General features: G+C 43.7%; 1 long non-coding RNA gene across 1 annotated transcript in view; it reads left to right on the forward strand.

Annotated features, from left to right (window-relative positions):
* Window positions 1-4328: 4328 nt before the first annotated feature.
* LOC119868528 overlaps window positions 4329-17180 on the forward strand; it is a 52763-nt gene continuing 39911 nt past the window's right edge. Inside the window, exons 1-2 of the long non-coding RNA XR_005386470.1 lie at window positions 4329-4393; window positions 6211-6246. This is a non-coding gene — a long non-coding RNA (uncharacterized LOC119868528). The remainder of the gene's footprint in view (window positions 4394-6210; window positions 6247-17180) is intronic.

Consider the following 17180-nt stretch of genomic DNA (forward strand, 5'->3'; position numbering starts at 1 on the left):
AGGCCTAGAATAGAGTCACTCCTTTGGTATCAATATTCGCTGCAGAACTCTCCAATGAAAATATGTATATTTTACTCAGAAATGGTAACACTCGAGGATACAAGATAAAATTGTAACTTCCTTTTCCTCTACTATCCTTTCCCAGGGCTGATATCATAATTATAATGGCATAATAAAAGATATTGGGGAGGTTGGGCCCAAGAAGTTATTTTTATTGCTTAAAAAGAGATTTCTTATCAATCCTTCAGTAGATGGTTTTGGCAGCTACTGAAAATTATTGCCTAGATCCATTGTTTTGTTGAGGGTTGCAAAATGATGATTTTTTTTCTATTTTTTTCTTTCCTTCTTATGTATTAGCTGGAAATTTGCTTTAAAAAAGAGCTTCCCCCTTATTTGCTACTTGATTATGCTGAAATGCAGTCCACACAGGAGAGTTAAGTGCTTGAATAATTCCCTTTACTTACCAATTTTTAAGAATAAGGGGGTGTTACCTTAGTAACTACCAATGATTTGAGGAGGTTAATTATGATTTTTACATATTGATGCATTGCAGTCATTTCTGGTATTTATGTTTATTATGAGCCCCTTCATGGGGGCTTTTGAGTGGGTCTGGAAATTTCCATTAGGTAACCAAGCAGGCAGGTCAAATCAAGAGCTACTTTGGTGCAATGACTGGGAGGGAAAAGGGGTGCCTGCTGATGATAAATTCTACTTACTTGGCCTGAAGCAGTATGTTGGACTCACAATGAAGCCATATATTTTTTTTCATGATTTGTTACTCTTTTATTTATAACTAAGTGATTACTTGGGTGCCTATGTTAAACTCTTCATATTTACTCTTCTTTTACCTCTCTGTGTAATTTTACTACACTGAGCACTGTCTGCAACCCACCCTCACCCTGGCACAATGTTGAAAAAAGAATTTATAAAAATGGACATCACTCATCATGTTCCCAATTTCAGGAAGAAAGCTTTCAGCGTTTCAATAGAACGTATGACGTTTGTGCATTCTTTCTATGTACACACACCACAACCCCTACCCCACCCCCATGCACATTTGTAGATACTTAAACAAATCTTTTTTAGAGAGAGAGAGAGAGTGCGCAGTGTGTGTGTGAGAGGGAGGTACAGAGGGAGGGGGAAAGAGAGAATCTTAAGCAGGCTCCACGTCCAGCACAGAGCCCAATGCGGGGCTCTCACAACCCTGAGAATATGACCTGAGCCAAAATCAAGAGTCGGACACTTAACCAACTGAGCCACCCAGGTGCCCCTGTAGATACTTTTTTTTTTTAACCAAGCAGTGATGAAGGCTCTAATCCACAAGAACTTCTAGCTCTGGCTTGCCACTCTGCCCTGTATTCAGTTGGTAAAGAGACAGTGAGCCAAATGGACACAGTCTGTTATGTACAAGTGCAGCAAAAGCAAGAACAGAAGGTCAGCATGTTGTCAGCTCTCCACATCCTTGATCCTACAGAAGGGCAAGATGACAGATGACATGGGAAGTGAATCACTCTATCATGGAGGAGCTGTTTCCATATTACATCTAGTGGATTGTATAGCTTGAAGTTTTACCTTAATGGAGGAAGCAAGATGGAAAGTCCCATGCCTCACCAGAACTGGGTGGGGCGGGGGGGTAGATGAAAAACTGCCTTTTGGCAGCCCCTCACAAAATAGGGAGCTAGTGAGAAACAGTTTTTATAAGACTGTTCGTCTTGCCATGTTCCAGGGAGGATCCCAGGGCATTTCACCAAAACTTAGGTCAGCTTACAGTTGAACCTTGTTTATGGGACCCTATGTGGAGATGTGCCAGGTTGTTAGGACACCTGAACAGAGACATTCTCCTATAACCAAAAACAAATAGTGAAAATTAACAGTATTTATAAACAACAATAATACTTTTATTTTATTTGTTACAATAAAATTATAGGAATATTTAATGGATCAGTTGTCAACTTGTGTTCTTTACGATCCTTCAATCATGGTAAATCAGTATTTTACCACTAGATGGCGCATGACAAAACGACATCATCCAATTGGTCAGTATGGAAAGCTTTCTCTAAGTGAGAGATTATAAACCTGTCATCAATTCCAAAATGTATATGAATTTTAACTTTTTTAAAAAAGATTTTATTTACTTATTTGACAGATAGAGAGAGCACAAGCAAGGGGAGGGGCAGGCAGAGGGAGAGGCAGGCTCCTGCTCAAGCAGGGAGCCTGATGCGGGGTTCGATCCTAGGGCCCTAGGACCGTGACCTGAGCAGAATGCAGAGCCTAACCGACTGAGCCACCCAGGTGCCCCATGAATTTTAACTGTAAATATAATTATTGTGCAATAATTATTTTTAAAAAGATTTTATTTTCTGGATTTTAGACCAAAGAATAATATAGTAAAAAACCTGTGTATACTTAACCTAGATTTACCAATTATTAACATATTGCCACATTTGCTTTATCTCTCACTATGGTTTTTTCTAAAGCATTTCAGAGTAATTTATAGACATTATGGCACTTCACCTCTCAGTACTTAACATGTATGTCATGAGAACAAATCCATCATCCTATATTATCATACCAGAAACCTTTTATGTTGATCTAATATTATCTAGTCTGCATTCAAATGTCTCAGTTGTTCCTGAAATGTCTTTTATAGCTGTTTTATTTTCTGTCCAGGAACTAATCAAAGATCACACTGTGTATTTGGTCATCATACTTTTTTTTGGTCATATCTCTTTAATCTTCTTTTATCTAGAACAGTTGCCCTTCCCATCCTTTAAAAAATATGACAATTTTATGCCTATATACAGATGGGTATATACACTTATTTATATATTAAAATACTTAATAACATATTAAAATATGTAATATGTATTTCTTTGCTTCCTCTACCCACTGGGAGTCTGGTATCTTTTAGGCAAACACTGTAACAACCCTAATTATAAATGTCACCCATAATTGATGAAAATTTAAAAGTATGTTACTAAAATATCTCCATTTCTAAATGCAGCAATTCCATATGTCATGTATAATAAAAGCCCATATAGAAATTTTGGGGGTAGTTGTCCATTAGATTATAAGCTTTTAAAAGGGAACAGACTGTGTTTTATTCATTTTTATAATCTCTGCCCACCACACAGTATACTGAATGTGGTGAGACTCAGTACATGTTTGTGGAGTGAATGGATTGTTCTCTCTTTTTTTATTGTGGTAAAGCATTCATAAAATAAAATTTAACATTGCAACTATTTTAAGTGTACAGTTTAGTGGCAGTAAGTACATTCACATTGTTGTGCATGGTTCTCTTTTAATAACCTAAGGGATATGTGTTAATTGCAGAAAAGTTATTAGATAGATCATCAAAGAGAATAATGATCTAAACTCCCATCAAATTCTACCATCCATAGAAAAGCAAGACATAATCACTCTTACCATTTTGGTGTAATATCCTTCCAGACTTTGTTGCGTACATTTGTTCCTATCTACATAAGTTATAAGTGATTGCATTATACATATTGTGTAATAACCAGCTCTTATTTGCTTAACATGTAGTCAATATTTTGTCCTATTGATGTTAATATTTACAGATAAATGGGTTTCTATCTGATTATATTTCATCCACTGTTTTTAAAAGAGATTTCTGAGAGACACATACCTCCAGTAGCCATGCTGACAGGTGGGGGTCATGATGCTAGAGCTGAGGACACAGGTGAACTCTGTGCATTTTTTTTCTGAGCAGAGTAGATAATAACAACACTGGGTCTGGGCCTGAATTTCTGCGTGTAATTTGAGGATTGCAGAAGGAGTTAGGCATCTTTTGCTGAGACCCATCTTCAGGTCAGGGGCCTAATGAGAACACTGCACCAAGGGAGGGCAGAACAAATCATTTGAATGGAATGCATTCCAATCCAGAATCTTCCTCTAGAGAACATGTTATTGAATGTCTGACTCTCCTTATTACTTGTGTGGGGGAAAACACGTACTGAACAAAAAAATGCCACCAGAGACTAGACCTTGTCAATGTTCTCTGATGCCTAGTAGGACCACTGCAGAAAAAAAAATATTAATGAGACTGTTGCCAGGAGACGGGAGAGCCAAAAGTCCATGACATTGTAGGGGTTCCACTGGAAATCAAGGCAATTTAACTGTGTTTTAGATCAGAAGTTTTGCTACTAAAATCAGTTCTGTGATGAGCATGTACTTTTTAGCATGTGATACTTAAAATGATTCTGTGTTTTTGGAGGAATTGGAGGATAATCCCAAGGCATTTCATTTCTTTCCACAGAGCTAATCCCTTCTTCAGAGCACAGCTCATTTTCAAGTGGCTGCTGCCGCTTTCCCGCCCCCCCTTCAGTGCGACAGCCTCAGAGCTGGTGGAGAAGCAGAGCGCTTGCAGCTGGTAAGTAGCTGAGAAATCTTTTGTAAAATAGATACCCAAAATACGCTTTTCAAAGCCAGTGACATGTTTTGATGGAATAGAGTAATACAGAACTGTGTAGGAATTCCTGATTCTAATCAGCAGTATTGGGAAAATGGATTCATTAGATTCTAAATAATCCACGGTCACTTTATGAGTTTAAAGCTTGTTTCTTAAATGGCAAATGAGTTGCTGGAAGGAAATATAGAAATCTTCCCCTTGTGACTCTGGTAAGATATTTCCCAACCTGTGACTTGACGAAGATGTTACCAGGATGAGAAATTGTACTCGGAACAGTATCTCAGTCTTACGATGTTTGGATTAGACTTGATAGGATGGGTTATGATTGAAGATGTTCTCAGATCTGAGTTCCTGTCCTTGTATGGAGAGAGCATGAGAAAACTGTTACTTTGCAATGGGAAGGATACCATGCCTCATTTTTTTTTTAATTAAGAAAATCATGTGACTGGATGTCTGTACAGGAGAGAAAATGACGAAGGCAGCCTGCATGTTCAGCTTAATTGCTTCATGTGAGAGATGAACATGTGTTGAATGGGAAAGATTAAAATTTGATTTTACGATGAAAAATCATGGAAAAGAAATAATGAATATTGTGACTGCCTGTATTTTGAAAATAATTTATTTGTATTCATGGACATCGATTTGTACAGTAAGGACAGAATATTCTCAGTGCTTCTTTATTTGAGAAGGGATGTGAGAAGGATAGCAGAGATTCCTATCAAAAGAGCTTTTACGTTGGTTTCTGAAATGTGCCTGAAAATGTGTAAGCTTTTGTGCCCCCTTTCACCTGGAAATCGTATTTGTAGATCCATTTCTGCGAGGAAAAGAAAAAAAAAAAAAGCTGAAGTGGTGGCCTTTTTATTTCTTTGAAATTCAGGTTGTGTGTCACTTCAACAGGAAGGAGCCAACGAGATAGGTAAATTTTTGAGTGAGATGACAGGCAGGCAGTGGAGGAGGAAAAATAAGAAGGAAGAGATTAAAAGAAAGCTCACAAGATGGGCCATTTTTCCAAGCCAAAAATGTCTGCGGGTGGCATGTTTTGCAGGGGGGACGGGGGGGGGGGTGAGTGTGTTGCAGGCAAAGGGAGGGGGGCATTGCACTGAGAGCACTGCGGCAGAGAGAATGACTGGCGCATCCAGGGACATGTGACCATTCTCTGGTGTAGTGAAGAAAATTTTCCAGGAGTCCATCTTGTATAAGAAATTCTGTACCTGTTCAAATGCACATAATACTGTGATCTTCATGTAGTACATACTTTGTTTTGCTGGATCCTCCATTGCCATATAGGTACATTTAGGCTTTGGTTTTTTATTGTCTTTCTGCCTAGACTTTCTTTTCTGTGCTCCCACTGCTTTTAGAGCACTTATTAAAATAGCTTATTAAAAATCCCACCTTTCCCCTTTCTTGTAAAAAAGTCACATATTCATTGTTTAAAATACGGAAGGATTACTCTCGGTCCCTCGCCCCTGAAAACATACAGATAAATGCATATAAGTAGATCCTTATATATAGAAAATGAAAATCATATGTACATACAGTTTTCGACTTGCTTTAATAATCATTAAGCAATATATTGGGAGCAGTTCCTCATATTTTTAAACATTCCGCAAGAAGGCAACGTTCTCTGGCTGCATAATTTCTGATCATATAGGTGTCTCACTAAATGTCCTGTTATTGAATGCATATATGTGCAATTTTTGCTGTTATAGTTTAAGGAATATCTTTCCATATAAACCTCTGTGTGCTTTTCTGTTTTTTTTTTTTTTTTACCCCCCTAGGATCAATTCATAGACGTGGAATTTCTGGATCAAATGGTATGAACCAGTTTAAGATTTCTCCTCCACCACCACCTTATACATTATCACCTAATTTATTTATCATATGTGGTAAAAACATTATTTCCCAGTTGTTGTTTGCCTATTGATTTTGTACCATTTATGCTGGGTTTTTTTTTTACATGATGCAGCTTTACATTTTTAGATATCCTCAGCTATCAGTTTTTGATTTTATGATTTATTTCTTTCCTTTGATGAGTATATTGACCTGTATTTTTTCTAGTTATTTCATTGCTTCATTTTTTTTATGATTAACTCTGATTCATCTGGAATTCATTTTGGTATATGGTATGAATATGAAGTAGGATCTAATTTTGTTTTTTTTCCAAATAGGTCACCAATTGTTTCAGCATCATTTATTGAATAATCCAACCTCTTCCACTGATTTGAAATGGCAACAACTGCTGTCCCATTAGCTAGGGTATAGTGTCCACAGATAAGCCATGTTCTTTCTACCTAAGATGGTCACATTCCACAATAGCACTCTTACCTTCTTGCAGCTTCAACATGCTAAAACATCATGTTCGTGCTCATGCCTTTCAAGAATTCTAGGCACATGCGGTTTAGGGTAGTGGTTTTCAAACAGGATTTTTAGATTTTAAATATTCCAAAATTATATTTTTATCAGATGCTTTTTACAAATTAAAATCGAGGAATCCGAGTATATAAAACCACTGTTCCAGATATGCTATTCCTCTTGGACACAGTTGGCATCCTAATTGTATGTTCGAAATCCCCCCCCCCCCCCCACACCAGGGTTAGTAGAGTTACTCCTAAGGTTCCTCCTTCACCTTTTTTTCTACTCCTCAGGTACTCGGAGAATTAAAGCTGTCTGGACTCAGTTCCTGGAATTTTCTAGAATGGTAGAAGAAGGAAATGTAAGGAATGTATGAGGAGCAGAAATAAATGATATCTGCCAGCCTGTTGCTGGCAGTAGTCTGATCTAGGGATTTAAAGGAGTTAGGATGAGTCCCAATCCATGCCACCACTGCCACCATCTCTTGTAGGTAGACACACCCCAGTGGCTCACCTCTTTTCACTGTAGGTGGAAGGCTCCAGCATGAAACACAGACCCTTAGTGGGAGAAGAGTTAAACGTTGCTCACAGACATATTTGATTATTAAGATCACCTGCCACCTACTGTTGACAGCCCCACCCCCATCCCCACCCCCACCGCAGCCTTTTTTCTCTAATGACTTCGGACTCTGGCCTCTAGCCTCTAGGCTTTACCGATTCGGGAAGGAAAATAGGGGGCATTGGGTGGGAGGATGCCCTGGCCGCCCTCAGTGCAAGGGGCTCTTTTGGCTCACAGCCACGGCCGGGTCATTTCTTGACTTGCGCAGTTAGGCGGTGGTTTGTTTGTGACTGGTGGCTGGTTTCCCTGGCAACAGCGGCTCGCCGGGGCATGCGCATTTGCTCCTCTGCAGGGGCCCGAATGCGGCTGCGGCGGCGAGGGGGGGGCTGTTTGGGGGCCGACGTCACTGGAGGAGCCCTTCTGCAGTCGTGATGTCAGTTTCTCTGGGCTAAACTGCCATCCTTTTTTTTTTTTTTTTTTTTTTTTAATTTATTTATGATAGGCACACAGTGAGAGAGAGAGAGGCAGAGACACACACAGGCAGAGGGAGAAGCAGGCTCCATGCACCGGGAGCCCGATGTGGGATTCGATCCCGGGTCTCCAGGATAGCGCCCTGGGCCAAAGGCAGGCGCCAAACCGCTGCGCCACCCAGGGATCCCTAAACTGCCATCCTTATTGTAAATAGAGCGTTTCGTTATTTTTCTTTTTTTTTAAATACATGGAAGGCTTTGAGCTACTCCCCTTTTCTTCCAAATTACCTGCTCTCAATGTGCCCGGCAGTGACCACGAAGTATCCCCAGTGTTGGAGGCCACTGATGTCCCCAGGGCCTCGGGGGACTCACGATAGTGTGGGCGCGGGGAGCAGACGGCCTGGTTTCAGACCTCTGCCTCTTGCTAGCTGCATGACCATAGCACAGGGCGCTTCAGTTTTCTCAGACGTAAAATGCAGATGCATAATAGCACCTTCAGAACGGTGCCTGTTGCGTGGGGACCGTTGTGTAAGTGTTGCTATTATTTGTAGATATTAAAGGAGAATTTGCCCTAAAACAGACTTGCGCTGCAATGTGCCAACTTACCCTCTAATGTCCACTGGTCAATTAATACACACACACGCGCACGCACGCACTTGCCCTTGCAGCACACAGACTCTTCCCATGGCACATGGACAGGCACCGCAGCAGAAAGACTTGCCCCCATAGCAGACACATCCCCCCCACCTCGCCCCGTATCACTGACTCACCCAAAAGCACACATGTTCTCCGCAAGGCAAAAAGTCTCACCTAAGGGACGCAGACCTGCCCCACGTGACAGACTCACTCTTCCATAGACTCTATCCATGACACACACACACAAACACACACAATCCTGACATCACAGAGTGTCCCCATATCACGCAGGCCCTTTGCCTGGCACGTCTCTCTAGCGAATACAGACTGACCCCATAGGACACAGACATGCCCTGCAGGATACAAACTCTCACCCCGGAACACGGTCTCTGCCCAAGGCGTGCAGACTCCCCACAGCACACAGATTTCTCCCAGTGCCCCACTGACTAAACCCATGGCCAGGATTCTCCCCAGGGCACAGACTCCCCTCACATCCCAGAAACACTCCCTAGATCACACAGATCGCACCCCCCCCCCCAACTCAGGGCACACAGCCTTATCCCACAACACATGGAGGCACCCAGGAGCACATGGCTTCTCCACAGAACACAGAATCCCTCCCAGAATACAGTCCACGGCCAAGCTTGGCCACCCACACAGAGACATACTCTCCCGCAACAGACAGACTTGCTTCGTGGCACATAGACAAGCACCACAGGACACAGACCATTCCAAAAGGACCCACACTTGCTCCATAGTCTACAGACCCTACCCAAGTCACGCAGACTCACCCTGCAACACACAAACTAAACCCATGGCATAGAGGGTCTCCCCATAGCACACAGACACTCCCTACAGCCTACATCACCCCACAAACTTTCTTCACAGGATACAGGCCCTCCCCACTTCAGGCAGACTGGCCCTAGGATGCACGGGCTCTCCCCAAGACACAGACTCATCCCCCAGCAAAAGGACATGCCCCTAAGAACACAGACTCACCCCACAACTTGAAGACCTACCTCATGGCACACAGATTAAAACCCAGAGCACAGAGACTCTCTCCACGGCACTCAGACAAGCTCACCCCACATCACAGAGACGCAGTAGTATATCTTACAGGATGTTTATCCCCCCATGAAGCACAGGAATGCAGCCCAGCACACAACCTTTTCCTACAGGGCACCAGTTCACTTTATAACCAATGCAGTCGCCACACAGTACAAATACTTGCCTCATGGTACGCTCGTTTGCCCCGCAACATCTAGACCTCCACCATGCATACGGTCACCACACATACTGTGGCCCTGAATCGATGAAACGTGCCCCGAATTCCTTAGACACACTGCAATAAATAGACCCCCCCCCACGGTGCACAGCACTGCACCACAGCATGCAGATTGGCCCTACAACGGACAGACTCGCTCTAGAACAGACACACTCATGCCGCAGCAGCGCCTAAAGCGTCCAGATCTGCTCCTCAGGGCACAGTCACAGACATGATCCAGACTTCCCTCACTTACTTCACAGCACAGATGCAAACACACAAACACGTCCCACAGCGCAGCACCCCATCCCCACGGTGCACGTAACTGCGTCGCAACACACGTTTGTCACACAGATTCACTTCGCGAAAACCACACTCCTTAGGGTGGCTACACAGGGAGAACACATGCCCACAACATGTGCAACCATTTGCCCTACAAGTCCCGGATCTACCTCAGGCCACACAGACTAGTCTCACTGCTCATGCCGCTGCCCGTAAACCAGCTATGCTCAACCAGGCACAGAATTCCACCCAAATGCACAGGTTCTTCCGTTAATACACATACTCACCCCACAACACACACGAACACGACCGAGCACTGAGACTCACCCTAAGTGGGCAGACAAGCCCTTTAGGGCATAGACTTGCCCCGCCACTTAATCACACTCAACAAAATTTACGATTCATGGGCACACCTGTGAACACATAGATGTCTTCTATGTGCAGTGCACAGGATCGCATCGTAACGCAGACTTAACCCTAAAATGGAAAACCAACAATTCACATAAACTTTCCCCAGTGCATAGACAGGCACACAACACGCATATTACCCCTGCAATGCAGATGCTTCCATTGTAGTGTGCAGACAAACTTTACCACATTACTGAGCTACGACTCTGGCCTGCAACAGAGACACGGTTTGTGTACTGGTTAAGAGCAAGGCCTCTGGACCCAGGCTACCTGGGTTAGGATCCAGGCTCCACCCCTTTCTAATTGTATCACCTTGGGTAAGTATATTTCTCTGTTCTTCAGTTTGCTCATCTGTAAGACAAAGATAAGGGTGGTTGTGAGGATTGAATGAGTTACAGTATGTTAAGCGCTTAGTACAGTGCCTGGCACATGGGAACTATTGCAGTTGTTCCTATATGTTACTATCACTCCCCCCACCCCATTACTATTAAAGCGAAGAGGGTCTACCTCAAATACCTAGCATCTGACAACACAAAGATTCGCCACATGACACACAGACTAGCCCTAGAACATGTACAGATGCTCTGTAGCACACAGCTATCCCACAACACCCCCACACGCTCTACAGAGCACAGACAGACCCCTAAACCAGATGCCACTCACAAAAGACAGAGCTGTATCACAGTCAAGAAATTTGCTATACAGTGCACAGGCTCGCTCCATCATACACAACCTCATCCCACAACATTCACATGCACAACACCCAGACTCACCCCACAAGGCACAGACCCACAACACACCACAACACACAAACGCACATGCATGCACCCTACAACTCAGTGATATGCCCTGTATCGCACCAACACACCCTCCCACACTCAGATTTTTGTTTTATCATGTGTGGATGTATCTTCTAATCACAAACATGCTCCTAAATTTACAACACTTGTACCGTGATCCCAAGACTCATCCTGTAACACACAGACTCACTCAACAATCCAGAGGTTCTCCATGATGCAGACTCATTGCAATACACAGACTCATCCAAAGACACCTAGACATGCTCTGCAGTACACAGATTTCCTCCAAAACAGCTCAGCCTGTACACGTATGCCCTGCACGATGCATGGAATTGCATTATAGCACACAGACTAGACCCACAACTAAGGCCTTTCCTGTAAACTGAGGCTTGCCTCAGGAATACAGAGAACACTCCGTAATACAGATTACATATCCCAAGACACCTAGCGGTATGTCAGCATGTACAGGGAGGCCTCACCATCGCGTAACACATCCTCACTCCACAATGCACAAACCGATCCCCCTGCAGCATGCCTCCTGGCCTCTATTGCGCAAACATGTTCCACAACACGAAGATACTTCCCATGAGCCCTGACAGGCCCCAAAATGCACAGACACATTCCATGACAACACGCCTATGCATGTGTGCACACACACACGTATTACAACACACGGAGGCATCCTACAATGCACAGCCCCTCGTCCCCATGTAGCAATTAGCCCCAGCATGCCTGGAGACCCCTACAACATATACACATTTCCCACAGCACACATGGTTCCCTCATGACTCACAGAACTGCCTCACAGTGTATAAACTTCCCCTAGAAAGCAGACTTTGAGCAACAATACCCACACCCACTCCACAAGGCACGGATACGCGCCATAATCCAGGGACTAGACGCACAAGTAAACATACCTTTCAACATACCTTCTACCTCATGCAAACACACGAAATTCTTTGACAATCGCAAAATCCCATCACCACACAACTTTCCTTTAAAGCAGAGGCTTGACATACCCCTTACGCCGTTGGCCCACAAATAGAAAGCCTTGCCACACAGTGCAAATATTAGCATTTCCTAACGATGTAAAACAATGCCCTCTCAACAAGACCCATCCCACGATTCACAGATAAGCCCCACATTACTTAGATAAATTTTATAATCCCTAGTATTTTGTAACCCTGGACATGCCACAACACCCAGACATATCCCCGCAAGGCCCAGAGACAAAGGGGCAGTATAGATTGTGGTTAAAAGCTTTACGCTTAGGATTCAGACTACTAGGGTTTCAATCCCACATGTATTGTTTACTAACTGTGTGACTTTGGAAAGGTTTCTTAACCTCTCTGTGCCTTATTTTTCTCAGATATGAATTGGAATACTAGTAGTACCTACTTAGTAGGGCTGTTAAGAGAAATAAATGAGTGAATGCCTATACAGTGTTTAGAACAGTGCCTGGCACAGAATTAGTGTTATCAATGTTAGTTGATCTTGTTGTTGCTATTATTGTTGTTGTTTCTACGCAAGGAACTGGACTATGATGGTAAGACTTAATCTAAAATAATTAGAATCAACCCACAGCACATGGGGTATACCCCCATAAAGCCCAGAGTCACACCATAGCTCACACTCTCACCACCCTTTGCTTATAATTCCTATAATGACTGCACTTAGCTCGCAACCCCCAGAAGCAGTTACCACACCGAGTCTCCGCATAACACGAAGCCTCGTCACACAACACCTAGGCACACATTTCAGTGCATAGACATACCCGTGATACAGACCATGCAAACACTCATCAACTGAATGCACTCTATCATATATATACAGGCTCTGCAGTACGCATGCTCACCACAGAACACGTTGGCCCCACAGCATTGAAGAACTCAATTTCAAATCCCTAGAAACAATCCACAACGCAGACTTCTCCAACACACAGAATTGTATCACATCATCCCTGTCAAAACCCACAAATTGCTCACAATGCTCAGACTCCCCCCATAACGCAGATTGTCTTTCCACAGGACTCAAACTTGCTCCACAGCACACAGGCTTGTACCTCAGCACACGATAGCCCCATTCCCCACAAACAGATCTTCTATATACAGAATCATGTGACAGAGCAGATGCACTCTGCAATGCCTGTATTAGGCACATAACACACACTGGCTCCAGTAAATATCTTCATTTCCCAGTACCAAGACTTGTCCTACAACATACAGAAAACCTTCTAACACACAGATACACAAGACCTCGAATGCCCTACACTGTACAGACTCAGTGTCCCGGTGTAAACTCCTCCCACACAGTAGAGAATGGCACCGCAGCACACCATGTCGTCCCACTGTACACTCTAGCATCCCCACAGCCCACAGCTCCCCAAGGGAACAGTTACATCACAGCGCAAAGATCCCAAAGACCTTCAGTTCTCTCCACATAGTCCCCCAAAGGATATGCAGGACCCGTACAACTCAAAAACAACATATAACCACAGACTTATCCCACAATCTGAAAACACGTCCCATGATGCACTGATATCGCCCACAATGCAGATGTCTGCCTGCATTAACCACGTGCACATCACAGCATTCAGAGTCAACCCACAGGTCACAGAGTACAACCCACAAACTTGCCCCATAACATGCCTCTCAAAGTATGGACGTAACCCTAACTCACCAGCTTGCCCCATGATGAATAGAATAATAACACAATGCCAAGTGGTATGCTCCACAAAGCCCACACTGCCACACAATACACACAGTTCTTACATAGCACAGTCATGCACCACAATGCCACATGTAAACCCCGACTAAGTACAGATAAACCCCACAGGGCATCGGCCTACCTCATAACACAAGCGTGCCGTGCAACACACACTCCATGCAAAGATCGGAATCACAATGCACAGACCCACTCTACACAACTGATCTGCTCCACAACATATGCAGTCATTCCACAATGAAAACACTAGAACCACAACACTCAGGCTCACTGCAAAGCATCCTCCCCGCCCCCACTTCTCTACCACATAGAGGCCCTAAAATGCATAGAGATGCCCCTCAACTCATAGACTTGCCCATCCACACCTGGACATGCCATCCAATGCATAGACATCCCCCACGATCCAGACAGATGTCAGAACGCCTTGTATACAACACAAACATGCCTCAGAGAACATTTAACCCACTGTGCACAGACTTGTCCTGTGAAGCATAGGTCCACCCTACTCAGTTTGATCTAATATCACAACCCTAGACTGGTCCCCACACACAAAGGGGCACAGACATGTGTCACAACATCCAGAATCACCTCATGATACCCAGATTCACTCCACACTACCCAGAAACACCGTATCATTAATGCACAGACAGAAATACACAGCACACAGATTTGTCTTGAAAGTGCTTAGCTGCACAGCAATGCACGACATGCCCTACAACAGAGACACGCCTCACAAAACACCCTCTCCCTGCAGTGCAAACAGCAGGCTTACAAGGAAAATAGGAGCAACAAAGCACCTAGAGTTTGAACTGCCTTGCAGTTCAAAGACACATCCTACAATAGGCATCCACAACACATTACACAGACATACTAGCTCCACCAACTACTAGCTCATTGTGCAGCATAGAGAATTGCACAAAACCCAGTGCACAGACATAAATGCACAACTCAGACTCTCCCCAAAAAGTACAGAATCATATCACAAAGCACTGATATGCCCTTTACAATACACAATATCAAGTCACCAGGGGGAAATGCCTCTCATGTCACACGACTCTTCCTACAGAGAGACATGCCTCAGCATGCATCTCTTCCATGACACGGTCATTCATTCTTTACAGTTCCTAGATATAAGCCACGACTCTGCCCACCACGCATAGGTGCACACCAAAGCACACAAAGTTACCCCAGAGTGTACAGATTTGCCATGCGTTGTATAGGGTCAACTCATGACACATAGATGTGCTACACAGTATTCAGAGTTGATACAAAATACACACACACACCCCTCATCAGAAGACGGACCCCAAAATACTTGGGGTCAGTGACAAAACTCAACCTCCTCTTCCAATAAGGTGTGGAGCAGCATCACAAAACATAATCCATCCTACAATAGGTAGAACAATCTCACAATTAATGCAGTTACCCCATGGTGCAAAGATTTGCCCAAGCACTGCACACACATACGCTACAACACATAGGCACATCCTATAGTGTAGAGATGTGTCCCCAGACACCAACTTCTCTTGCAACACACAGGATTACATCACAGCACATCAACTCACTCTTCAAGATATAGACCAGCCTGGCACACTTCTGCTTCACGGCACGCTAACTCCACAAATCCCAAACTTGCACCAAAACCCAAACTTGTACAGATTTAACCCATAGCATCTCAAACCCGCAATATCGCACAGAAACTTTAAAAACAGCTGCCAAGTTATATTAAAATATAAAAATACGGCTCCATGGAAGCACCCTCACTAAGCCCATGGTTGCCCTGCAATGAATAGAAAGGAACAACAGCACTCAAACTCAAGTCACAGTTTTTTTTTTTGAGTTGCCTTACAATGTACAGAATTGCATCATAATGCACAACCATGACTGACAACTCACAGACCTACCCCAGAGAACAAGGCTCCCACACCGCATACCTACCACACAATTCCCAAATTTGTGCCAAGCACGCATACTCAGCCCAAAATACACAAACCCACCCTGCATCAAACACAGCATAGCACATAGATTTGCCCTCACTTAGAATCAGCTGACAACTCATATTTGCCCCACAATGCCCAGATACACAATAGAACGTACAGACAACAATCACAGCTTAGATACTCCCCAGTGAACAGAATCCATAACACTGCAGAGCTTCCTCTATAATGCCCACTTCACAGCACCCCAAATTGCATGAAAACACACACTTGTTCCAAAATGGACAGCTTTTCCCACAGCATACATCCCACAGTACACAGATATGCCTCATAAGATATATTCCCCCCCCAGAAACACACAGTATTGCATAACAACTTACAAACACTTCTCAAAACATGCACTCCATCATCAGTGGACTCCTCCACAACATCCTGTCACATCCTTAAATGCCTAGACTCAACCCCACCCCCACCAGCATTCTTGGCCAGTAGTTCTAAAACATGCCACAGAAAACAGACTTGCCCCACAAATGCGTAGAAATTGATACAACTTCCAAATTCACCGTTCGGTGCACAAACTTTACCCCTACACAGTGTTATCCCACAATGCAGAGACTCAACCACAGAGCAAATAATTAACCCATCACGTACCTCAGCCACCAGATATGTGCCCAAACACACAGACCTGCACCACCGCACCAAGAAACACTCCACAACATGCTTATGAACCTCACAACGCCCAGATTCTCCCATAACTCCCACGCTCACCCCTCAATTCTTAGACTAATTTATGATTTCACACATGTTCCATGACATGAGACTCCCAGCATAGCCCATGGAATCCCATCACAATGCACAAATATACCTTACAAGGCAAAAATTCTCCAATAAATGCCAAGACTTACTCGGTAGGCGTTCAGTATTACCGTAACAACTCGGCTTGCCTCAAAACTCAGTTTTGCACCATAATACTACAGAAATGTCTCATGATACCTACAATGAACTTAGAGTGAACAGACTTGCCCCATAATGCCAAGACTTACCCCATAATGCCAAGATGTGCTCTATAACCCACAGTTAAGTTCCACAATGGAAAAACCTCCCGAAAATGCACAGTCTCACTCTACAACAGAAAGTTACCCCACTCTGGTAAGGATCGACTGCAGACATCCAGCCACATCCCCAAATTCACAGTCTTGCCATACACCTCTAAGACATGTTTTACAGGGAACAAAATAGCTCCATGATACATTAATACAGCTAACTTGCCATGGACAGAGGGACTCTATAACACATAGATCTCTCCCACAAACACAA

The sequence above is a fragment of the Canis lupus genome, chromosome X, assembly GCF_011100685.1.
Source record: "Canis lupus familiaris isolate Mischka breed German Shepherd chromosome X, alternate assembly UU_Cfam_GSD_1.0, whole genome shotgun sequence".
Classification (NCBI taxonomy): Eukaryota; Metazoa; Chordata; class Mammalia; order Carnivora; family Canidae; genus Canis; species Canis lupus.